Below are 25,250 nucleotides of genomic sequence, written 5' to 3' on the forward strand. Positions count from 1 at the left end.
GCCATTATGATTTTTTTTTAACATGCACAATTTAGGAATCAACAGTTGCTCATTTAATTTTAATATATGGTATCTATGGCAATTTAAAAAAATTCTCACTTAAGTCATTTAGGGCTATATTGTACAAGCTTTAGTCTTTCAGGTACACTTTATCACACGTATAGTCCAATTAATTTAAAGGTGGCTACTTCAGTGTGTAAGTGCTCATTAATGGAAGGGTTGCATGATCTAACTCATGAGGGCCCGATCCCAAGCTTGCTGAAGTCAGTGGGAGTCTCTCTGTTGATTTGATTGGGCTTTGCATCAAACTCTTACTGAGCAATCAACATATGAAAGAATCTAAATGCTTTAGATAAAGATAATTCAATGATGTAACACACTGTCACTAATTGGCTCCAAGTACCACGCAGCAGCACCCCATCCAACGCATCTAAACAGGAGACAAATGATCAGAAATAAAATGATTCTGATAGGATAATTTTTTTAAAAATTGACTTCCTGTTGTCTGGAGTCCACCCAATTCCTTCCTCCACCAAGTACTACTATCATTATGAATCACCATTATAGTAATGTGCTGGTTCCTCAATGCGAGATCAGGGCCCCATTTTGCTAAATACTGTTCAAAAATATAGTAAAAAGACAGACCCTGCACCAATAAAATTGCAATCAGGATAAGACAAGATGCAACAGGTAGATGATACAAGCCAACAGGGTGTGTGGGGGGGAAGTAATTAACAGTAAAATATGCTTCTTTTGCCCAATAAGCAGCAGTCTCAGCTCACCACCTGCCAACTGGAGACAGGCCATAAGTAGCACATAGTATCCAAGCAATATCCACACCCTTAAATATAGGGGGGATTCTGGTCCAGACTGGAATTTTCCATCTTAGACCCAAACCTATAATGGGTCAAAGAGAAATCCCAGATCTGAAGAGGCCTGAACTCTGAGAAAGTTCTGCTTTGGATCTGACTCCAGATTCAAACTCCTTGACTCAGGCCCCATCTTTACATCCAAGTCAGTGCAACTACCTATTGCTATAATAATGGGGTCCTCTCTCTATGTCATCCCTATGCCATTCATTCCACATAGCAACATGGCTGAAGGAGCCTCTGTAAGCCCAGGAGAGCAGCAAGTGCTCTTCCATGGATCAGTTAACGAAAAGGCTCTTTGCCTTCCAATCATGCCACCTCCATAGTGCCCCGATGTTCACTAATCTACAAAACAAAGCACTGAGTCCACTCCTGATTCTTAGATAGCTGGCATCACAGTGAGATGAGCTGCTTAGTAACAAAGCATTGCTTTCTGGTTAGACATATTAAATGTAGCGCAATAGGGATGTGATATAAGAAAAAGAAAACAGTGACTCAGAGAATATTAGTTGATTGGGTTCTGTTTATGATAACAGTAATTGGGATCATTAGTAACAGATGGAGGCTAACTGTCGATATATCGAAAGTCATTTGATCCTGTTGAGTGCCAAGTGAATAATTATTCACATTTGTAATTTGTTTTATCTACAGAACAAGAACCATAAAGAAAGAGGATGCCCTCTGCAATGGCCCTGGCACAAAGCCTGCATGTATACTGCAATGGGACACATCTGTTGCTAAGGGCTGGGTGTGAAGTCTGTTAGCTTGTGCAGATTAATTCACATGGTGCTTTGGAAAGTCGGCGATGTGATAGATGTGGTATGAGGGAAGCCTATATTGTTACAGGCTGAGATCTTCAAAGTTGACTAAAGGAGTTAGGTGCCAACTCCAAAATTCAATGACATCTAATGTCCTTGGGCACATTTGAAAATCCCTCGTCATAGTGTCTGCAACACCAGAACCTTAGAATGAATGGTGGCTAAGGGCAAAATCTTCTGTCCCAGGGAAATGCTGAAGAAGTCCTCAAAGGCCGTGAAACAGATTTGGTTCTGCTGTGCTTATGGGGCCTTGACTGCAGTAGAACCATGAAGAAGGGCTTCGACTCCTCTGCCTACCGTGCAGCATTGCTCTGCAGTAGCACCCTGTCAGGTGCTGTGGAAAGAGAACTGGGGGGGCCGGCTGAACCATGGAAGGGGTGGAGGTTTTGTGAATGGATCCTTAATTCCATGAATCACTGGCCAAAACACATCTTTAGTGGCCACATAGTGGGCTACAGTAGTGTTCCATACCTTCCACATCTGGACTGAGTGGTGGTGGGAGGGAGAATTTCTTCCATCCCAATACCTCCAGAGGTCCCATGCTCAAAAACCACCTACTTAGGCTTTATCCATGAGACTAACCTTTGGCCCCGAGAGTGGAAGGTTAGTATAGTACAGTAAGCAGAATGTTTGCTATGTGTGTGCACCAATTGTACATGGTACCATATTCTGCTTTGATAGAATTATTTTCCAGAGACTCAGTTGCAAGGCTCAAGGCCCCAGATTCCTTGTCAGGCATTTCCAGTCTCTATAGCCCTGTGTCTCCTAGGAAAATGGATGCCAGTTCTAGCCCAGCCCCTTCCATTTGTTACTGGGGTCCCTGTTCTCTGCCCCATTCAGGAGGAAAGTTTCTGTGTGACAGATTTTTGACAGATCCATTTTGCCTGAGGTGTGGGATATAAATGAATGCCTGGATAGGATGCTCTTTTCCCCCTCCCATCTGCATGTACATTCCAAAATTATCAATACAATCTTAGCAGAATAACATCCTTTTAATGATTGGGAGGAAGAAGAAATGAGCTCCAGCCATTAAGCGCTAATTGAACAATTGCTACTTTTTAGAGGACTGGTCTGGCACCAAAATACTTGTCTTACCAGTTGTGGGGGGATCATGAAAACAATTACTCGAGTTACAACTGTGTTCACTCATGCTAGACATTTATTCAACTTCCCTTACCAGTACTACACGGCTATAAGCTGTGTAGTTAGTAATACAGGAGCGGGACACGTTTATCTTTGGGAACATAAGCCAAAAAGTTGATCACTTCTTTTTCTAAGAGAATACCACACGGGATATCTACCCAGATAAATCCCATTAGCAATAATGCTATTTTTAATGCTCACATAATGCACTTCTAATAACAATAGCTAGGGTGCACAATATGTAGCACTTTTCAAGCATGAACTAACTGATTCTCCCAAAACCAGTGGGAAGTATGTAGGTCTCATACCCACCTTACAGGAGGGGAAGTAAGGGCTCGTTTCTGCCATTCAGCCACTAGCTCCCATTAGAGACGGTGTTTCCCATGGAGCAAAAGGGGAGTGCAGCCACTGCTAATCTCCTCTACAGTCAGTCAGATCTGCTGGCTGGGGTGTAGGAAGGAGATGCGGTGGTTAGTGCCACTCATTAGCCTAGTGTGGGAGGAAGGACTGCAGTTGTGGCTAGCCCCTTCATGGGGGTACAAGGTGGTAGGTTTCCTTACAAATTCCCAACCCCACTGTCCTAAACTGGGGCCAGACATAATCTAGCCCAGACAGGTTAAGCATCTTGCCTGATGTCACAGAAGTCGTCATTTGCAGAGCCATGATTAGAAGGCAAGGGTTCCATGCTGTAAGTCCTGTGCACAGATCACTAGAGTACTCTTCTCTCCTTAAAGTGCAACCGTGCCTTGTTGTATTTTGTGTCTTGTGTTGATTTAAGATAGTCAGCACATACAGTATGCGTAATCACTGTCAGAGCCAAGTACGCTGCGATTATAGCAATCTCCGTGTTGATAAATGGAAGTGTTCCAGCAATGCTGAATGCAAATTGTTGACACACACTCTACGTTATTTCAGCCCCTCTGAATTTTTTTCATGTATTCTATTTGGGTTTTGTCTTTCCACAATACCAGTTGCTACCTCTCCCTTCTCCACTGCCACCTTTAATAAAAAAAAAAAAAATCCAGCTCTGCTCCTTGTTTATTTTCATATCCCTCTCCTGTGCACCAGTAGGAGATTCTGTATAAGCACAAAGCAAACGGAGTTCACTGCATGTCAAAAAGTGAAGCTCATGTAGAAAATACGTTATGCAATTTTTTCTCTCCCTAAGCTGCTTAAACATTGTGGAAACAACACATTCCAGTAACTTTTTGGAAACAAAGCCCTGTGATTGAGAGAATGCACAGCAAGCAGTTTACACATGCAGACCCTATGTTTTCTCAGAACTGGTTCTTTTGTTAGATTATGGTCAAACGGAATCCTTTAGAACTGATGTATCATTAGAGGCACACATCACTCATCCCAGCCTCCTGATTATTTCTTGTAGCTAGATGCAGAAATCAACTAATTTAAATTTCTTGAGAGTCACCATTCTCAGAAATGCAAGCAGGGTGCCTAGCCTATGATGCTATTTATATCTTCTGCCTGAGTAAAATGAAGCACAATTTTAAAATTTGTAAGGGTAAGTGGATCTGATACTTACATGGACATGCTCCTTTTCTGTTGTGAAGCTCTTAACATTTCTGTGTGTAACGGGATTTACAAAATCCATCTGTTTGCAAAACCAGCATCTCCAAGTGCATTCAGATTTGTAAGTCACAGCAGGTGCATAAACTGTGGCTGACTCATTCAGCATACAGATTGACTATAATACTGCTCCGTGTTTCCTGCTACTGACACAGAGCACATTTTTGCTTCTCAGAACATTCTGAAAAGCCGATTCCAATTTGCCAGGTCAGATAATTCAGAATTTGAAATAGTTGAATCAGTGGATTCTGTAGGGAAACTTTCAAAGTAGGAGTGTAGCTAAAAGTGATATGCAATATTCCTTGGTATTTCTAGAGCTCCATCGAGGAGATGATCTCTGAGCGCTTTATAGGTATTAATGAATTAAAGCTACAGCATTCCAGAGTGCTAGGTGATTTCACGATCCCTATTGTACAATGGGAAATGGAGACACAGAAAGGTTAAGTGACTGGCCTATAGTTTGACTGTCTATGATCCAGAAAGCTTTCTACAGCTTGCTGGAGTGTGCACACACTGCTAACCTCCCTGAAGGGGTCAGGTACAACGTACTCCACCAGCCCCCCATGTAGCCATGACTCTGCCTTCTCTCCACCCCATTTGCGGGTTTGGGTAGCCCTGGGGATGTAATTAGGGAGCAGTAACAGCAATTTTGCTTAGCCTTTATTTGGGGTCCTTGTAGGGTGGAGGGAGAGGCACCTTCCTTCCCTCCCCTGCATAGGGGAAGCTGAGATTTAGCCCTTAGTGATTCAGGGCATGAGATGAGAGAACTCCTCTGCCAGATATCCAGCTTTGCATTTGTAGTTAGGGACACTGACTTTTTCAACTTCCTCAGAGGGCTGGTCGAAAAATAAATGTTACTTAAGGCACAGCAATGGTGAGATCGTGCCATTTTGCTGATTTTCTAAACGGACCGTTCCCCCAACTCACCCATATTTTTCCATGGCATTTTTTCAACTCATTTATTTTTGTTTTCAATTTTGAAAAAAAAAATCCTACCATGTTAGGACTACATCGACCAATCAAAATTGGCAATAGACCCCTGCCATCACAAAACAAAAGCAAGAAATGATAAACAGAAGAAAAAAACATAAATAAAAGACGGAAAAAGGGTTGTAGAAAAATGGAAACTTTTGAGAAAAATCAAAATATTTTTGGCAAACTTCCAATTTAAACATAAGCAAAAGCCACGTTTTGTCAAAACAGTTGTTTAAATGAATTTTTTTCATTCTATGAAGTGTTACGCACTGGTCTCACCAGAGTCAGGATCATGGATTCAATTGGGGGGGGGCAAACTACAGCCCGGGGGCCGCATCCGGCCCTCCAGATTTTTAATCTGGCCCTCAAGTTCCTGCCGGGGAGTGGGGTCAGGGGCTTGCCCCACTCCATGCGGCTCCCGGAAGCAGAGGCATGTCCCCCTTCCGCCTCCTACACATAGGGGCAGCCAGGGGGCTCAGCATGCTGCCCCCACCCCAACCACTGCCCCCGCAGCTCCCATTGGCCGGGAACTGCAGCCAATGGGAGCTGTGGGGGCAGCACCTGCGGACTGGGCAGCATGCAGAGCCACCTGGCCACACCTCAGTGTAGGAGCCGGATGTGGGACATGCTGCTTCTTCTGGGAGCTGCTTGAGGTAAACGCCGCCCAGAGCCTGCACCCCTGACCCTCTCTTGTGCCCCAACCCCCTGCCCCAGCTCTGATCCCCCCTCCCACCCTCTGAACCCCTTGGTCCCAGTCCGGAACACCCTCCTGCACACCCAACCTCTCATCCCCAGCTCCACCCCAGAGCCCATACCCCAAGCCGGAGCCCTCCCCCTCACCCACACCCCAACCACCTGCCCCAGCCCAGAGCCCCCTCCTGCACCCTGAACTCCTCATTTCTGGCCCCACCCCAGAGACCACACCCCCATCCGGAGCCCTCACCCCCTCCCACACCTCAACCCCAATTCTGTGAGCATTCATGGCCGCCATACAATTTCCATACCCAGATGTGGCCCTCAGGCCAAAAAGTTTGCCCACTCCTGGATTATATTGACCAGGAGTTGATCAGCGTGTGACAGATGTTATGATTCTGGATTTATTATCCAATCTACTTTGGGCCAGATCCTGATCCTATTCAAATCATTACCACAGACAAGATGTGGTTCTTCATAAACACCACTTAGAGTTCCCTTTGTTAACACCCTCTTCCTGTGTGCTAACCACACTCAATATCTCCTTACAAACCGTCCCTCAAATCACACTTTTCATCAAGCACCAGTAACTACTAGGCTCTGCCTGTTTGTCCTAGGTATTTATCTGGCCTTTCTGACAATAGCATCAGTGACTGTGACAAATACAAAGAGAATTCCACAGTGGACACTGCTGTTTGCCTCCCCACATTCATCAGCATTGCTTACTGTGTTTTTGAGAAAAGCAACAGAGGGTCCTGTGGCACCTTTGAGACTAACAGAAGTACTGGGAGCATAAGCTTTCGTGGGTAAGAACCTCACTTCTTCAGATGCAAGATGTCTTGCATCTGAAGAAGTGAGGTTCTTACCCACGAAAGCTTATGCTCCCAGTACTTCTGTTAGTCTCAAAGGTGCCACAGGACCCTCTGTTGCTTTTTACAGATTCAGACTAACACGGCTACCCCTCTGATACTTGACACTGTGTTTTTGAGGTTTTCTTCCACTATTATGGGAAGATTTTGGCAAAAGGGTGAGTCATGGGCCACATGCTCTGAAAATGATCATGCTTGCAAGGACTCCCTTCGCTCTTCCTCTAGGTGGGTCTAAAGGCAAGAGGAAACTTTGATTGGGAATTCTTTATCTCTTGTTCTTGAGGGATCAGCCAACAGAACCGTCTGGATGAGTCATGACTGGAGAGGCTGACTCAGATATAGCAAGTCCTTAAAGATGAAGAGCTGGTCCTTGAGTTGCCACCTGAAGTGAACTGGAAGCCAGTGGAGGGTATGACGTACTTGTGTGATACACTCTTGATATGTTTTGTGGATTCTGTGTTCTGCACCAGGCTGAATTTCTGTGTTGTCTTCACCTTCAGCCCCAGATGAAATGAGTCACAGTAGTACAGTCTGGAGGCGATGAAACCATGTAACACTGTGACTAGATGCCCATGCAAGAGAAAGTTGTGAAGTTTTCTGTTAAGCTGAGATGGATGAAATCACTTCTTAAAACTGCTGCTACCTGGGGATGGGAGTTTAGAGATGGTGAGTTCAGTATGACCTCAAGGCTTTGTCCTAACTGATGACAGTTAGGTGGAGGGCAGATGCCTTTGACAGGGGAAGTGAGCACCACCTTTGTTTTTCCTTTTCCAACAGCATCACTTAAAGGTTGTGTTTGGGTTCAGTTGGAGACAGTGGCTCTTCTTCTGGGTGTTGACTTCTTACAGGCTCAGGGATACCTTAAGGACTTCTTTGATTATGTGTTTAGAAATGAAATATATAGCTTGGTGCATGACAAAATACTCTCTGTAAAAATAAATTAAAAAATAAACCAGATTTAAAACAAACAAACCCCCCCACCCCCTATCAGGTTGTATATAGTACAAATCACACAATCTTTTACTGTTGAAACCTCCCTTCATTCTCTCCTCTCCTTTGTTCAGCCTAAATTAGCTCTTTAGAGAAGGTACCTTGCCTCATTATGCCTGTAATATGCCATGCACACCTATGATAAAGCTGTAACAAATAAATAATAATCAAGGCCCTGGATACGCCATAACGAGCTTGACTTAAATTCTATGGCAAGGCACCTGGATTCTGTGGTACTTCTAGGCAGCAGATCGGAGAATCTGCAGTCACTTCATATCCTTTAAAACGGAGGGGGGTTTGGTGAATTAAATATGAAAAAGAATGCAATCAGTGCAGTATTTCTTGTCTTATTTAAATTATGGTTATTTTAGGCTGCCCAAAGTGTTTCACTTTTCATTTTCAATGTGCTGTAAAATTTTGTATTGAAACCACATAACTGCATTGCAGAAACTGTAATGAGGGAAGCTGGAGATTTTGGTCGTAGGATAAGGGATAATTGAGGCTTTTGGCAGCTGGGAAGGTGCGAGAAGAAGTTTGGGTTTTTGGGAGCTATGCATTATCATGATGTTTCCATTGGTCCATCATAGAGATAGCTAATAATGTTGAAATTTACAATGGCATCATTAGGTTTCAGAATCAAGACACCAATGCAAGTAATCTGATAGCTCTGGATTGGTTCACGTTTGAAACATTTTTTTCTCAACCACATATGCTAGAAATTTTATTAATTTAAAAATTAAAGTTTAGGTTATGAAGCCCAGTTCTCTGAGAGGGGTGGATTCTGTGGTATACACAAATGGCCAGGGAACTGCAGAATAACTAGGGTACTTATAACAGTAATGCACACAGTGTATTTAGTATTTTGCCCCCAGGTACAGCCTGGACTTTTTTATGAGAGTGGAATTAAGAGATTGGACTGAGGTAGAAAGTTTGGTTCTGGATCTAAAGTTTCCTCAGAGGGGGTGGTGATGAAGGGGGTTCTCATTTCTGGAATTTTGACTAAGGTCCATTTCTCAATCAAACCTTTGATATGGACAGGAGAGGTCACCATTTGCCTGATTCTCCTCTCACTCATACTAGTTTTACACCAGTATAACTCTAATGACTTCACTGGAGTTTCTTCCTGATTTACACCAGTGTGAGTACCAGGACAATTAGGTCTCAAATTTTCATTCACCACAGTGAGTCTCTGATAATCATGCATTGCAGTAGCCAGGCAAGGAAGCTGACACTTAAGAGCTGTCAAGGACACACGGGGCACTGCATAACCTTGTAGAACTCTGCCTTGCATTCTCCCGCCTGGTTTATTTTGGACTTCACTGTTGCCAGGAAGAACTGCAGTGGGGTTATACAATTTCTAAATCAAATGTAAAACTGTAGAATAAATTTCAATCCCAGCACTGTGCTTATCACAGGCACCACCTGCTGTTAGATGTGTTTTCTGAACAACACCCTCGTGGCTTAATGTGTATTCAGATAAGATTGAGTTATTTTCTCTTGTTATTTCCCACTATGAAAAGGTGTGCTTGAGGATGAGAATGATGGAACATGATGGATACATCAAAGGTGTATGTCACGTTCCTGAACTCCAAAGGGCCCAGTCTATCCTGATTGCACTTTCCACAGAAAGAACTGAGAAATAGGGTTTTTACTTGTTGACCATTTCATCCAGTTTTCCAAACTCCTCTTGTGTTGTCCCTGCTCTCCAATGTGTCCCCTTAGGGGTTTTTTTGTAAATTGGTGAAAGTGGCCAATACTTCTCATGCATGTTGTTCTGATTAAGGCACAGACAGCTTGGATTTGATTCTTTTTATTTAAAGACTATGCCCCCAATCCTCAAAAGGTATTTAGATTTCTAACTTCTAATGAAATCAACAGGAGTTAGTCATCTTGCAAACATAGCGTCAGTTGACAATTTTAAGCTTTTCTTTACGACTGCAAGGAATAGGGATTTTCTTTCTTTTGTGGCATGAGATGGATTATGCAGCATATTCCCCAGCTGCAGAACATACAGAGCCCTGGTTATTGCTGTGGGAGGAGGAGGAAGGGAGGGTTATGAAAGCAGGGGAAGCAACAGCCATGTTGGGAATTGGGGAGAAGTTGATTCAAATCTTAAAAGTTTTGATTTCAGTTCAGGCCTTATTCATTTCTGAGCTGAGTCGCTTGTCCCTTCCTCCGGCACTCTTCTGCATGAATGACAAAGTACCATGCAGACTTTCCCATTTTCTTTCACAATTTTCCATTGACTCAGCTACTGAGTAGGAAGGAATTCCAAGCATTGTGTCATCCATTATGCCCATATTATCTGTGCATGGAAAAAAAAGATCTCATTTCCCATCTGGGGCATCTCTATTTAAAATGCTTCCAAGCTCCTGATTACTGCAGCTCTCCAGGCATGCATAGTTCCAGATATTTTCTGTAACTACACTATATATTCTATGATTCAGTCTCATGAGACGCACAACATTTTCCATGGCAACTACAGAGATCCCATTCTTCTTAAAGATACATTCACTAATAGAAAATGAGAAGTTGAAAGGGATAATATCAAGTAGTTTAAGGATATCTAGAACACAGGTGGGCAAACTAGGGCCTGGGGGCCGCATCTGGCCCTCCGGATATTTTAATCTGGCCCTTGAGCTCCCGCCAGGGAGCGGTCCAGGGCTTGCCCCGCTCTGGCGCTCCAGCTGGGGAGTGGGGTCGGGACATGCCCCACTTCATGCGGCTCCCAGAAGCAGCGGCATGTCCCCCCTCTGGTTCCCACGCATACTGGCAGTCAGGGGGCTCTGCATGCTGCCCCTGCCCCAAGTGCTGCCCCAGCAGCTCCCATTAGCCGGGAACTGTGGCCAATGGGAACTGCGGCCAATGGAAGCTGCAGGGGTAGCGCCTGTGGATGGGGCAGCATGCAGAGCTGCCTGGCCCCGCCTCCGCATAGGAACTGGAAGGGGGACATGCTGCTGCTTCTGGAAACTGCTTGAGGTAAGGACCACCTGGAGCCTGCACCCCTGGCCCCTTCCCACACCCCAACCCCCTGCCCCAGCCCTGATCCCCTTCCTGCCCTCTGAACCCCTCGGTCCCAGGCCGGAGCACCCTCCTGCACCTTGAACTTCTCATTTCCGGCCCCACCCCAGAGCCCCCACCCCCAGCCTGAGCCCGAACCCCCTCCTGTATCCCAACACCTAATTTTGTGAGCATTTATGGCCCACCATACAATTTCTATACCCAGCTGTGGCCCTTGGGCCAAAGAGTTTGCCCACCCCTGATCTAGAACCTGTCACAGGCTGACTGGCCCTTTAAAGCCAGCTGGGCTCAGCCGTGCCACCAGCTGAAGGTGATCATTCATAAGGCCAGCTGTGAAAGGGTCAGGACAAAGACTATAAACAGAGTGCAGAACTCAATTAAGGAGGAGGGACCCAGGAGAGCATAACGAGGAGAGTTCCCTCTCTGATCAAGGCCTGGGGAAGCCAGACTGGAAGGGATCCAGAGGGAGCAGGTTAGGGTCCTTTGGGGTAAACCTTGAGATAGGGCATGTAAGAGTCAGGAAGATCCCTGAGGTAAACTGTCAAGAGTCCCTGGGTAAGGGAGTTGGGGGTGGAGGGAGGAGGAGAATCCTGCTGGACAAGCAGCAGCAGAGTAGGAACTCTGCAGGGCCCAGCAGTGGGGGCAAAGAAGACTTTAGAGTGGCCCAAGAGGAGCAGAAGAGTATTAGTTTTAAGATATAGTTGGACCTTTCATTACTGCAGAAGGGATTTAAATGTCTATTTGACTTAGCCAGAGAACACCTAGAGAGAGACACACAGGAGAAGACTCAGGCTGGGAATGGGTCAAGAAAGTAGCCACCAGAGGTGCCAGAGACGAGGATCCCTTGGAACACCATTTCTAGGCCTGAAGGGGGCACCCGAGAGGTGAGTGCACACAGAACCCTACCAACACAAAACACTCCATCAGACACACGATTCTCTCACCAGGGAGAGGATGAGAGGAAGAACAAACCCCATGTGGAAGATGTTAGTTGCGTTGCCCCGTGCACTATTGGAAAGGCATTCAAATGCTATGATGAGGAGAGCAATGCAAAATCCTATGTAGGACAGAACCAGTTGGGTAAAAAAATTAATTTGTCCATATTTCAACCTTCCCACCTGTCCAAACCAAGTCTATGAACCATCTTTAAAGTGTGTGTGTGTATGTGTATATGAGTAAATATATACTCATTAGGCTGAGAAATGAAAACCACAACCTCCTTTGCTCAGCTAGATAGCTCCATCTTCTGTAAGGGTATCTTCCCAATGGTTATCACCCCCCGCACCAGTCCCCATCAACCCTCTCCACTTTAGAATATATCCATCAAAGCTAACGTCTTCCATGAGGCCCATCAATATTAACTCACCTACTACATTAGATATAAAAACAGCATTACTTGAAATGCATGAATTGTGTACAGCACAATTGTCTGGTTGTTGTCTGTATTTGATTTCAATAGTAAGATCCATGGGGCAAAAATAGTGTCTTCTTTTGTTTCCATAGGGCTCTGCATACACTGTCAAGCACTCCATACATAACAAATAGTAATTATAAAGGGGCAGCCACACCAGGATTATTTCATTACATAATAAGCATCTCAATACCAGAGAGGTAGTGACAAATGGGAGGGAAGTTCAGAAAATAGCAACAAAATCGGCAAAGGGACCAGAAGGGACTCACTTTTGATGAAAAATCTAAGTATTGTTATTGAGAGAGGATACAGAAGGGGCATTGATATGTCTTGAAATATGTGAAGGGTGAAAAATGGAGAGAGAAGAAATTGTCGGGTGGGACATGGAAGACTATCTAAAAGACATAGAATGAAATTAAGAAAACCTTCCTGATGATAAGAGCTGCTAGTCTGTGGAATAGTCCAGCTCCCAAGGAAAGTGGTAAAAGTCTCTTTGCTTGGGGCATATGGCAGACTTGTCAAAACACGACTAGACTGTGTACTGTAGAAAGCACAGTTCTCCACTGATTAATTCATTCTGTCTGTCCAACTTTAATGTGTGCGTCACTGGAACCTGCATTGGCTGATGTCCTAACAGGTGTGTAATCCTTGAAGCCAAAACCTCCACTGATTTCAGTGCGACAGGTTTGGGTTCTGAGTCTATTTCTCCTCTCACCGACCAGATCCTTTGAATACAAACTTCTCCACATTACCTGTACCAATATCTCCACCTGGATTGGGAGGGAGCCATAAAATAAAACCCTACCAAAACCAAACACTACACTGAACACACAATTCAGCCCCTGTGGAGAAGATGAGAGAGCAACTTTGTAAACCAGCTTGAGATCTTCTGATGAAAAACACTATATAAGAGCTAAGTATCATTATTAGTCGGAAATTAAAAATGTTCAGCTTATGATGAACAGTAAAAACTCCTCCGCTTCTGTCCTAACTTACCATTAATCACAGAAAGTCCTCTACATTCCATTTGTTTACAATTCATGATTCCAAGAAATAGAAAGGAAAAAAAACCACATTTGTAATTATTTATGTGGAACCTAAATTAAATTACAAAGTTTTTTTCTCCCTTTACAGCAGCAGTAAACTAAGAAACTCTAATCACTGACTAGTGGCAGAATCATTGATGCTGCTCTTGCCCAAATAAGAAAGTGAAATAAAACATTAAGCAGCTTCCGTCCAGGAATCTGAAAGCATGTTACAGACAGGAATGAGGTAAGGTAGCGTTATCCTGTCTTTACTAATATGGAAGCTAAGATGCACAGAGACTATTGCATACTCAATATGATAAGATAATTCAGGTGTCCCCTACTAGTACATGTCCATTTTGAGGCTACAAGGAAGTTAGGAGCCTAAACACTTTTACGGATCTGGGCCCTAGAACCTGGTTTTCAGAGGCGTTGTGTAACTGGAGTTCCCAATGAATTCAGCTAGATTGGGGGATACATATCTTCTCCTGAAATTAAGTCCCATCTATTTTAGGTATTTATACAACTGCCACTACAGTATCTAGGCATCTTACCGTCTTTTCTTTTATCCTCCCAACCACTTCCAGGTAGGGAAGTGCCATTATCCCTGTTTTACAGATGGGGAACTGAGGCCCAGATCATCAAAGGTATTTAGGTACCTGACTCCCACTGAAATCAATGGAAATTAGGTACCTAAATACCTTTGATGATCTGGGTCTAAGGGATTTGCTCAGGGTCACACAAGAAATCTAGGGCAGAGTAGGGAATTGACCATGGGTCTCCTGGGTCCCAGGGTAGTACCCTAACCCCTGGCCCATCCTATCTCAACATAAGCATCCAGCAATTGAGGCACCCCAAAAACTGGACACTTTGGAAAATTTGAGCCTTAGGGTATGTCTACACTGCAAAAAGCAAAAACATGGCAATGCGTCTCAGAGCCTGGGTCAACTGACTCAGGCTCCAGGGGCTCACATTATGGGGCTAAAACTAGCAGCTCAGACAGGCGTTTGACCTCTGAGACCCAGCCCCGTTGCTGGATCTTACAGAACTTGGCTCCAGCCTGAGCAGGAACATCTACACTGCTCTGAGACTTGCTGCTGCTGGCGATTTTTCTTTTTGGCAGCGTAGCCATACCCTTAGTGAGTTGCTCAAAGTCACTGTGATGGGGTACACAAACCCCCACACTGGACACCAAGGGGTTAAGAAGCTGCTCTGGGCCCAGCCGACCCCATCCTGCCACACCTGCAAGAGATGCACAGACTGGGGGAGGAGTTAAAGAGAGCAGAGCAGCTCACGTGTGGGCAAAGCAAGGAAGAGAACAGGCCTTCAATGCTCAGTGCCTGAGGAAATGGCTGAGGGAAAGCAGGAGCTTCCCTGACTATAACTGCCTGAAGGTCCCTCCCTGAGGGAAGGGAAGGCCTGATCCTGATACACCCTGAGAGGGAGGTGTGCCCCCTCTCATACTAACTCTGTATATTTGTGTTAATTCCCCTGTCTTCCGACTTGGAAATGATCTGGCCAGAGGGCCATGTCATGGGATGAGGCTGGCCACCACAGAGACGGAGCAGCCAGCTGCAGCAGACCCCAGTGGTGAGGGAGAGCTGCTATGCCATGCCCGGCCATAAGGAGGCACCAGCAGCGAGCTAACCTCTTCACAGTCACACAGGTGTGTGGTTGGGGGCTAGCAATAGAACCCTAGCATCCTGACTCGCAAGTCTATACGTTCCACTATCCTTCCTTCCACTCACAATGGCTCTAGTGCAAGCACACCAAGGGGAAAATCATCAGTGGTTGCTAACTGGAAAATAACACCAGTAGCAAAAGCAATTTTGTTTCAAAGCTTCTAGAACACTGAAAAAGAAAAAGATAAACTATTTAAAACAAATACTCCCCCGCCTCCCATTAACTGGGATTTACTGTGTCCCTCATAACAAATATGTTTTCCAATACGCAAATTTTATTTTTTCCTGATAAATGTTGGAATTAAGGTTCAGATCCTTAGCTGTTGTAAATCAGCGCAGCTAAGATAGCTGAGGATTGGGCCCTAAACTTTTCTCCTCTTTAGGAAATTAAGGAGAGATGATGAAGAAAGCAGCATGCCATGGTTACCAGGCTAGCTGCACTGCTGTCCCTTCTCAGAGTCTCTCTGTTTGCAATCCCCACAGATCCCAATCCCCACAGGCCTTTAACTCTCCTGCGGTGGAACACCATAGTTCACCCATTCTAAGACCAAGACCTGGGTTGCAGCCAGGTACACAGTGTTTAGGGAAGTAGACTTAAAGTAACGAAGAGGCCTACCCACACAGTCCCTTACCAAATTTAGCCTCTCAATTGTTAGCTCAGGTAGGTTTCTCTCTTATTCCCTATTGCTGAGCTGGGAGAACCAGCCTACACTCTTTGCAGCCTCGTCTCTTTCTCAATCAGATTGTTAATTTTTTCTCTGACACATCCTCAGCTCACCCCAACCCCCTTTCCTTTCTGCCAGGGGCCTTTTTATCAGTCAGGGCCTTTTGCTCTCAAGTTTAGCCTTGGGAAAGGTACTTCATTGTAGTCTGGATGGAGTCAGCTATTATCTTAACTCCTTTGAAGCTGGGTTCCTGATAGTCTGTTTTATCTGTGTCATTGTTTTACCTTTCCTGGGTTCTTTAACAGACTCCCTTTACAGCCTCTTTTGATTTAACTCTGTGCATTCAGGCAGGTAACAATCCCAAATGGAACAGGGAAACAGTCACACACAATAGTCATAAAAAACAATGCAAATGTTTTCCTAGTTTGTCCCACAGCACATGGTCACTTCTGGAGGAAGCTTTGGCTGCCAGGGTCAGTTGGAGAACGCGAGAGTGCGTTTTATGAGTGCATTTCTATGTAATCATTTTGTCACTGTTACAGTCCCTGTAGCAAACGGCATCTCCTGCTGCTTCCCAGATTAATTAGTGCGTGTACAAAGCACTGCATTAGTGATAAGTATTATTAAGGGTTTGCAGTCAGCACAATCAGTCACTTTGAAGGTTTTCCTCCATCTTGTACTCTGTCTTTCCATACACACTTGCCTGAACTGTGACAGCTAGATCCTACACGCTGCTGTCCAGAAGAGCAAGTAGATAGTGACAGGGTGGGATCTCTCTGTAAAGCTAAGAATACTGGAAGAGACAGCTCGGTAGCATACCAGTTCCTATATCGTGGCCAATGGAGTAAAGTCAGCCAGTTGGGGGGTGTCCAGCCCCCAGCTATGCTGGCTAGTGGCACACAGATGCTAAGGTGATGGGTAAATATTAATGGACAGATGGACTATGCTGCTATGCATACTGTAATCAGCAGCACATGTGAGCCCTGGGTGCTTTTCAGAGCAGTGCATCTCCCTGTGCATCCCCTTGTATCTAGCCCCGGAAAGCATGATGCTAGGGACAAATACACAACTGCTACCTCCTCTTTCCGCCTAGCAGTGCTAGTCAGAGCCACATTACTTGTACAAGGCCATGTCATTCTTCATCTGGGGCTAGATCATCCCCCCCTGCATGGGTGCAGGCATGTGTAGGCGGAAGACATAAGGAGCCTTTTCCTTTCTTGTGCACCCTGCTCAGGAGCCAGGAATCATCACAGTCCCTGCACCTGAAGTCTGAAGTACTGGCCAGAGCTGCAGGCCAGCTGTGCAGAGGGAAGCAGGTTGCACTATCCTCCTAGAGTTGGGAAGGTGCGGCTCCATATCAGCCCCTCCACAGCATTGTGTAGGGATACTCTTGGCATTTGTCACCTTGTGTATAGGATATAAACTAACTTGTACATGAACGTCCTCTCCTAGTACTCATCACCTTCACTGACACAGAGAACAGAAGGGTGTTTAGCTGATCAGAAACCATGTCTTTATATAAGCTGCTGTTATCTCTGCATTTCTAATGGAATGCTGGAAGAAATGAGGAAGTAGTTACATGACCTGAGGTTCCTCTTTTTGGTTATATAGGAATTTCCTGTAAGACTGGGTTTTTCCAGAGCAATGAGTTATTCACCCTGTGCTTATACATCTGTCAGCTTGTATTGAGAAACTACTTGGAGAAATAGAGAATAATCACAGGATATACACTCATCCAGTACCCGAAAGATGGAAGAAACTCATATGAATGTAGAGGTTTATTACTGTCTAATGTGGAGTCTGTTAGTGTAACTGAAGCTGGGAAATTCGAGATCTGTTTTACAATTCCTGCTGCTTTTAATACATATAATATGTACTGCACAGTTCATGCAATGTGTATTTCTTAGGGCTAATTAATGCTATTTAGTGGCCCGAGTGTTTCCATTCTAAGCTTCTATTTTAAGTCCTTCATATCTCTCTGAAACTTTCACCTATTCGGCTATAATTTTCCCTGCCTGATCTCTCTATGAAGGTGAATTTATTTCAGAAGGTTGCACTCAAAAAATGGATCAGCTGTCTTTGAGTCTGAGAAGGGGAAAAATACACTTTCCTTATCATAAAAATGTTGAGAGCAAGAAGGTTGCATGATTAAGCACTCAAAAGCCAGGAAATGCTAAAAATCAAGCTCACTTACACAACCTCTCTCTGCCTCTTTGTCTATAACCATCACGACAGTCTTGAATTGCATCATCACATGTTATACCTCAAATAAAAGACCTAGTGGAAAACATCTTGTGTTCCCCTGTGGAGCCAAGCCTCATTCACTGCACATTTGGCTTGTGAATGACTTTCATGAACTCTGCAGAAGAAGCCTAAAAAAATTCAGTGGTGGGGGGAGGGGAACTACATTGACATTAAAGATGCAGGAAATGCCTATGTTAATGTTGCTTGTTTAAGCAAAATGCTTCCCCCTTGTGTGAATATATATAATATAGTCCGTAATGGCATGATCGCACGCTATTTCTCATATAATGAACTATATCATACTATTTGTTTCTGGACCCATCTATACACATCTAGCATGCATGCACCATGTACTACTCTCAGCTTGCCAGAAAGAGTCTATGGGTGTCACATGAAATGTCCATCGTGAGTTTTACATATAGTATGCTATGTATACTTAAGGAACACTGCCCTGCACATGTGTGCTGGCTAAATCTGCCTCCTAGCTAACTGCTTCAGCCCCTGAATTGCACCTAAGGAAGGCCATCTGCTCATTGAAACGGGAAAGTACAAGACATGGGTGCTGACAAAACTATCAAAACACATACTGAATCTTGCAGAGCAGAGAGGTTGTTATATGGAAAGTCTAGGTTAAATAAGAGATATTGAACCATTCTGACACAGGAATTAGGGTCAGGAGAGAAGACTGATAAAAGCAATACACAAGAGTATCTGCAGCTAACCAAGTGTGACTCAACTATTTAAGAAATAGTATGTGATCAGGCAATTTAATTCCATGTCACTGTGCATAGGCACTGGGCTATTGACCCTTAAGTATGGCATTGACTGAGTTTAGAGACCTGGATTGTGCAATCTTAATGTTCTAGTGATGTTTGTTTTTCTTATGGTGTTTTGTCCAGAGGTCCAGAACCACAAAGGTAGTTAAATCCCAGACTTAGGCACCTAAGTCTCAGGTTCAGGTGCCTAAGGGTAGGTCTACACTGCAAAGGAAAACCCACAGCAGAGTCTCAGAGTCTGGGTCAATTGACTTGGACTCACAGAGTTCAGGATTCAGGCCTAAAAATAGCAGTGTAGATGTTCTCTCTCGGGCTGGAGCCCAGGCTTTGAAACCTGGTGAGAGGGGGAGGGTCTCAGACCCTGGGGTCCAGCCTGAGTGAGAACGTCTACCCTGCTATTTTTAGCCCTGCAGCCCAAGCCCTGCAAGCTTTCATTATCTAGCCACAGTGGAATAGCTTCACCAGAGAGACTGAGGGAGCCCCACATTAGAGTATCCCATGACTCTGTAGGTAGAGCACTTGCCTGAGAGGTGAGAGACCCCTATTCAACTCCTCTCTCTGTCTCTGTGCCTGAAGGGGGAACTGAATCTGGGTCTCCCACGTGCCAGCTGAGGGATCTAACCACTGGGTTAAAAGTTATAACGTTGGTGCCCCTGCCACCTGCTCTGCCTCCAGCCATTTTGCGAGGAGTGAGTCAGGCACCTAACTCATTCCTTTGACGCTTCCTTAGAGCACCAGAGTTGTGAGGAAGTCCCGTCTTTGCCTGCAATGGCTCAGCTCTCTGATTACGCCAGCCACTGGCAACACTGGCTCCCTTCAAAGCCTACGCAGGCTCTGTTAGCGATAGGCCCACTCTAACCTCCAAGCATCTCCCTGGAGCGTCCAGCCCCTGTTCCACTGGATGTTCACAGTATTCACATATTATCTGCTCTCAAAGAGGCAGTAGACACCAGTTTCCCTTTAGATCACCTGGAAATGTTTATAGTGAAAACAAGTAAAAATGTTTTAACAAAGACTAGAGATTCAAGAAGTAGCAAGTGAGAGTATTGGAAATAGATGGTTACATGTACAATAAAATCATAATAATTCTACAAGAGCCTAGACTTAATTAGTAAGTAATTAATTAATAACCGTCTTAACTAATGAAGTTTATCTCACCCAAAGATATTTTCCAGCATTTTCTAGCCAGGTTGGCTGTGCCCTCAGTTCGTAAGACAGAACATGCAAGCAGTTCATCTCCTCAGTGAAGGATACCCTGTGTCCCCTTGCATTCTCCTGATGTATCAGATTAATCCTTTGATCTTAGTCATAAACAGGACACCCTCCTGCTGTGTGTTCCTTTCTGTAGATTTTGTGATCTCTTGTCTATTTAACAATCTTGATTAGCTGTTGGCTCAGTATGCAAATAGACGTATGTTGTGAGGCACACAATACATAGTCACCAGACGTAGAGATAAGTGTCTACTTCCCCCTGTCTGACCAGAATCATGTTTATCACCTTCTGAAGATCTACATTAACTCACAAACCTTAAGAACATAAATATCTTCTGTGTAAACATCTCACATTGATTATAATGGCCAGTGCAAAGCTGGCTATGGTAGAGATCTCATATGCCACTTTTTAATGCATTATTATGCATATATCTGAACCAAAGGATCCCTGTAAAACTATGCATCACCTGTGCCCTCTGCCATTTGGCATCAAGAAGTTCCTGGGTCACAGTGCCTTAGGTTCCTAAGCCTTATGGTTCCCATTCATGGATTGCCATGGAGAGATCCTGCAGCCTGGATTTAGGTAACTATTTCTGAGAGAGTGGAGGGTCTTCGGACATACTCCTCTCATCAGCATCTCCCGTGGGCTAGCTTGGGTGGTTCCCTGCTAGCACGCTGGCCTTTGTGGATTTCATTTGAAGGCATCTCTCTCTCTCCATGCATTGTGCAGGGAGCCTGGGCACCTAACTCAGCTTTGTGCATTGCACTACTGTTCCTGTGATCTTCTGTCTGCCTAAAAGTTAGGCGCTGTGATGCTCAGCATTGCAATGCCTAAGCCCCTTTGTGGATCTGGCTCTTAGGGCTGGTCTACACTGGTGGGGGGGAATCGATCTAAGATACGCAACTTCAGCTACGTGACTAACGTAGCTGAAGTCGAAGTATCTTAGATTGACTTATCTGGGGTCCACATGGCGCGGGATCAACGGCCGCAGCTTCCCCGTCGACTACGCTACCGCCGCTCGCTCCGGTGGAGTTCCGGAGTCAACAGGGAGCGCGTTCAGGGATCGATATATCGTGTCTTAACAAGACGTGATATATTGATCCCCGATAAATCAATTGCTACCCGCCGATACGGCGGTTAGTGAAGACGTACCCTTAGTTACCACTTAGCAGTGCCTCTTCTTTTGCTGCCATAAAACGGGGTGGTGTGGAGAAAGAACCCAAATTCCCTAGCGACAAATGCCACCATGACTTGGATATCAAATAAGTTATCACAGGGAGAAAATTTATGCAACTGATTTCAAAACCTGCCTCCAAATTCTGCACATAAACTAAAACCTCCTAACGTGGCCAAACCAACTAACAGGACAAAAATGAAGGCAGCTGAAGGGCAGAGTCAACCATCCTGGAAGTCAAACCTCTTTCCAGGCTGTCTGAGTACTGCAAACCCCAGGCTTAGACTCTTCTAGCTAAAAGGAAGAGACATAGTGGGAAACACCCAGAAAGGTTTAAGCTCTGAATATAACTCCCAACACCTGCAGATCCAATCTTCTCCCCATACTCTAAGAACATACAAAGTCCTTCTGAGCCAGCAGCACGATTACTAGCAAATTGTTGGATGCGTGTTCCAGTGCGTATCTGTCGAGCCCAAACTCACAAAAATTCAGATTCACTCCTGTAGGCACTAACGGCTACTTCAGAGCTCACCACTCTCCACTCCAGGTGCAAGGCACGCTTCTTTGAATTTGCCCTTAGAAATAAATGCAGCTGGACTCTACAGCAACAAAGAGCACACACCCAAGTTTCCCCAGGGGCGAAAAATAGAGAAGAAGCTACATGTGACAGAAGCTGATCATGCTACTGAAGGCAGCCTCCTTGAAAGGAGCTTAGCTATTGCTGTGGTGGCCACTGTATGAAAAACAGAAGAGGACTAGAGAATACGCTTGGTTCTGGCAGATCCTGAATCCCCACTTAGCCATTTCTCTGGCCCTAGCCTGGAAGGAACATTAACAAGCTGTCTTTGCCCACATGGTTAAAGAGATCTTTGCAAACTGCTGTGGTATTTTCTTCTCTCCCTTTGAAATCAATGCGTCTGAGGCTGGCTCGCTCCTCTTATGGCAGCTTGGTTTAAAAAGATAATATTAACACATCCAGTGCATTGACATCATCTGCCAGGCTACATATGAATTAAAACACATTCATTCTCTAGCTGTTATTTAGTTAGTTCCATATCAGGAAGGAGAGGAAACATTTATTTTTTTAATGATGTCAGACTATTTTTAAAGACCATTTCTTGGCTGCAGAAGGGTGAGGGGAAGATAGAAACATCTCTCTTTCACTTGTTATACATCGGGGAGGCTGGCTCTATGCATATGACGATCAGAGAAACCCTGTTCTGATGGAAACTGATCTAAAAATCCTAGAGGACTTAGGACCCTGAGGATAGACAGCTTGCTGCAGCAAGGCTGCCTGCAAGCAATTAGCTTCTGCTAGAGCTGTGGTATTTATTTCTCTCCCTTTGAAATCAATGTGGCTAGGGTTGGCTCAGCTGCTCTTATAGCAACTAGGTTTAAAAAGATAATAATAACAAGTCCAGTGCATTGACATCATCTGCCAGGCTACATATGAATTAAAACACATTCATTCTCCGGTTGTGAAGTTATGTAGTTAGTTCCATACCAGGAAGGAGAGGAAACATTTTTTTTTTTAAATGTCAGACTTGAGTCCCAGGGTGGCTGGGGCAGGAGCTGCTGCTGCCATAAGACACAGTGATTAAAACAAGATGATTTTTATCCAGACCCAGCTCTGAAACAAATTGTTTAAAAAGGAAGTTTACTTAGAACTCAGTAGTACTTGGAGTTCTTTCCCATTTATTCCTCCACACGTAGAACCCAAGCCCTGAGCTTTGGGAGTTCCAGAAGTCTTTCCGTGCCCCTAACCACTGCATGGACCACAGACCTGAGCATTCAGTGTGAGGATAAGAGGCCTATTGCCCAGACACCCCTCTTTTCCTTTTCACCTGGTCCAAATCTAGAACAACTGAGGCAGGAAAGGAGGGAGGCTTTGTTTAGATCTGCATAGTCAACGCATTAAGAGAACATGCCTCTTTTATGTATTTGCCTCTGCATATTCCCATTACAAAGCAGGAGAAGTTCCTCAGGCACAGGATTGAGGAGTACAAATTAAAAAGAGATGGAAGTATTATCCGCCGTTATCACTGAGAAGTGAGCCATGGGTCTGTCCCCATTATTCAGAGAATAGGTAAAGATATGAATTGAGCTCCAGGAGGAAGCCTTACAAATCTCAGGTATCATGTAGCCACAGTGTCAAGGCAAGCCATAGCGGCAGCTACACTTCAAGGGAATGAGCTCTAAAATCCTGTGATAGTGACCCTTTTGCCTGCTTATCAGAGGTTTAATTTCAGCCAATGGATCTACTACGATTGACACCTGTTGAGGATCTAGCCCTCTGCTGTGTCTTGTTCCTTAGTTATTCTCATGGAGTAAGATGTTGGCTTCTAGCCACTTCAGCGCCACATGCTTTCATGAGCCTTTATACTTCCAGATACATCCTACTTTGTGGTGGTGTATTCTCATGCCTTCCAATCGGTGGTATATCTGCTCCACATCTTTGCATGCAGGACAACATTAATCCTCCTCAGATAGTAAATGACTGTGCAGCAAGCAACAGTTACAAGTGTATTCTGCATGGCTCACTTTTGTTTCACAAATATGATGTGCAAACATCCATCATGCAGGATATTATTAGAGTTCCTATTCTTTGCTGGAAGGCACATGACATTTTCCACTGTCTGGTTATTGCCCCAATAGAGTAAAAGGTGATAGTAAGCAATATGTGATAACATACATAAAGACTGGATCATTCTGCATGTGCCCAAGGAGGCCTAGTTAAGTTTTCGGCCTTAATACTGGCATTTGCTAACTTTTAAGAACTTGACTTTGCAACTTTAACATTCTTTTAATACTTTTTAAAAAGGTCATATATTTATTGAATTGGCTAGTACATATTTGCACAATTTCCCACTTCTGCTCTAGTTCGTTACAGTACCTGTACTACAAAAGCAGACTCTCTTTTTAAAAATCAAAAAGAGTTGGGGCTTGTGCATTTGATCACAGGTCCTGAGTTCTATCACTCTCTTCAGGAAGCTCTGAGTGGCTGTGGTCTGAAGCACAATGACAACCATGAATTCTTAAGAGTGCAGATTTCTTCCGTCCTTCTCTCTATACAAACACACATACTTTTCCTGCATTTCCACATTCTGGCTGACAGCATTGCACAGACCGGCACCGAGAGCTGATTGCTCTCCTAGATTTCACCATCAACAGACTTTGAATTGAGGGTTGTCCAGTCCTCATAATTGCCATGATAGAGGAGATGGACAAAGTGGAAGGAATAAAAAATAGGAGCAAACGGTAGACTCCTGAACAGTGCTGAGAGGGAGTGGAGAAACAGATATGGGGTACATCTACACTCAAGCCGGAAATGTACTTCCGTGGGTAAATGTACTTGCACTAGCTTGGAGCAAGCTAGTGCACTAAAAATATAAGTGTAATAATAGCAGCATGAGCAGTGTGTGTGTTTTGAAGTTGTCTAAAGATCTTGTTTAGACATTTTCCAAATGAAAAGTTCTGTTTCTCTGTTCAAAACTACTTTTTGTTTCAAAATTTAAGTAGAGTCATAGTAAAGAAGAAAATGTTGGGGAAAAAAATGGTTGACGTTAAAATGAAATGTTTCAATTGAGCCCAACCAAATTTTTGTGTTTGGATTTTTGGTTTGAGAAAACATTTGAGACTGGTGTTTTGTCCCAGTTTGGGACTTGGTATAATTTTTTTGCAAAATCTCAAGTTTTTACAGGATGGGAAATTTTTTTCCTACCCAGCTCTTACATATGGAAACGGAGGCACAAAGGGCCCAGAGGAGAGGACAAAGAAGTGCTCAGATACCCGGGTCTTTTATTCCCGTGTAGATGTATCCTCAGAGGCAAGAGACAGCAATTATCAGGAGAAGCCTGGGGCATAGCGGTCACTCCTATCAGTCAGGTGGAGGCAGGGAAAGTCCCTATAGATATATATACAGACTTGCAATTTGTATATACACACACTTTACACCTCATCCAAAGCCCACTGAATTCAATGAAAGACTAGCTGCAGTGACCCTTAGTACATTCCAGGCTGATATTCAGCCTAAAATATACCCATCGCTCTTATGAATATGGCCTATTTTAAATTGGCAAAGAATTAAAAAAAAAAAAT

At 44.3% G+C, this 25,250-nt stretch overlaps 1 protein-coding gene across 4 annotated transcripts in view; it reads right to left on the reverse strand.

The window, feature by feature from the left end:
* ASAP1 (ArfGAP with SH3 domain, ankyrin repeat and PH domain 1) overlaps positions 1-4,587 on the reverse strand; it is a 337,309-nt gene extending 332,722 nt beyond the window's left edge. For 2 of the 4 annotated variants that reach the window (XM_065586133.1, XM_065586130.1), the window contains exon 1: positions 4,371-4,587. The gene's annotated coding sequence lies outside the window, so the exon portion shown is untranslated. The remainder of the gene's footprint in view (positions 1-4,370) is intronic. The other 2 variants (XM_065586132.1, XM_008165162.4) reach the window with 2 other exon arrangements.
* Positions 4,588-25,250: the final 20,663 nt, after the last annotated feature.

The sequence above is a fragment of the Chrysemys picta genome, chromosome 2 (assembly GCF_011386835.1).
Source record: "Chrysemys picta bellii isolate R12L10 chromosome 2, ASM1138683v2, whole genome shotgun sequence".
In the NCBI taxonomy this organism is placed as follows: Eukaryota; Metazoa; Chordata; order Testudines; family Emydidae; genus Chrysemys; species Chrysemys picta.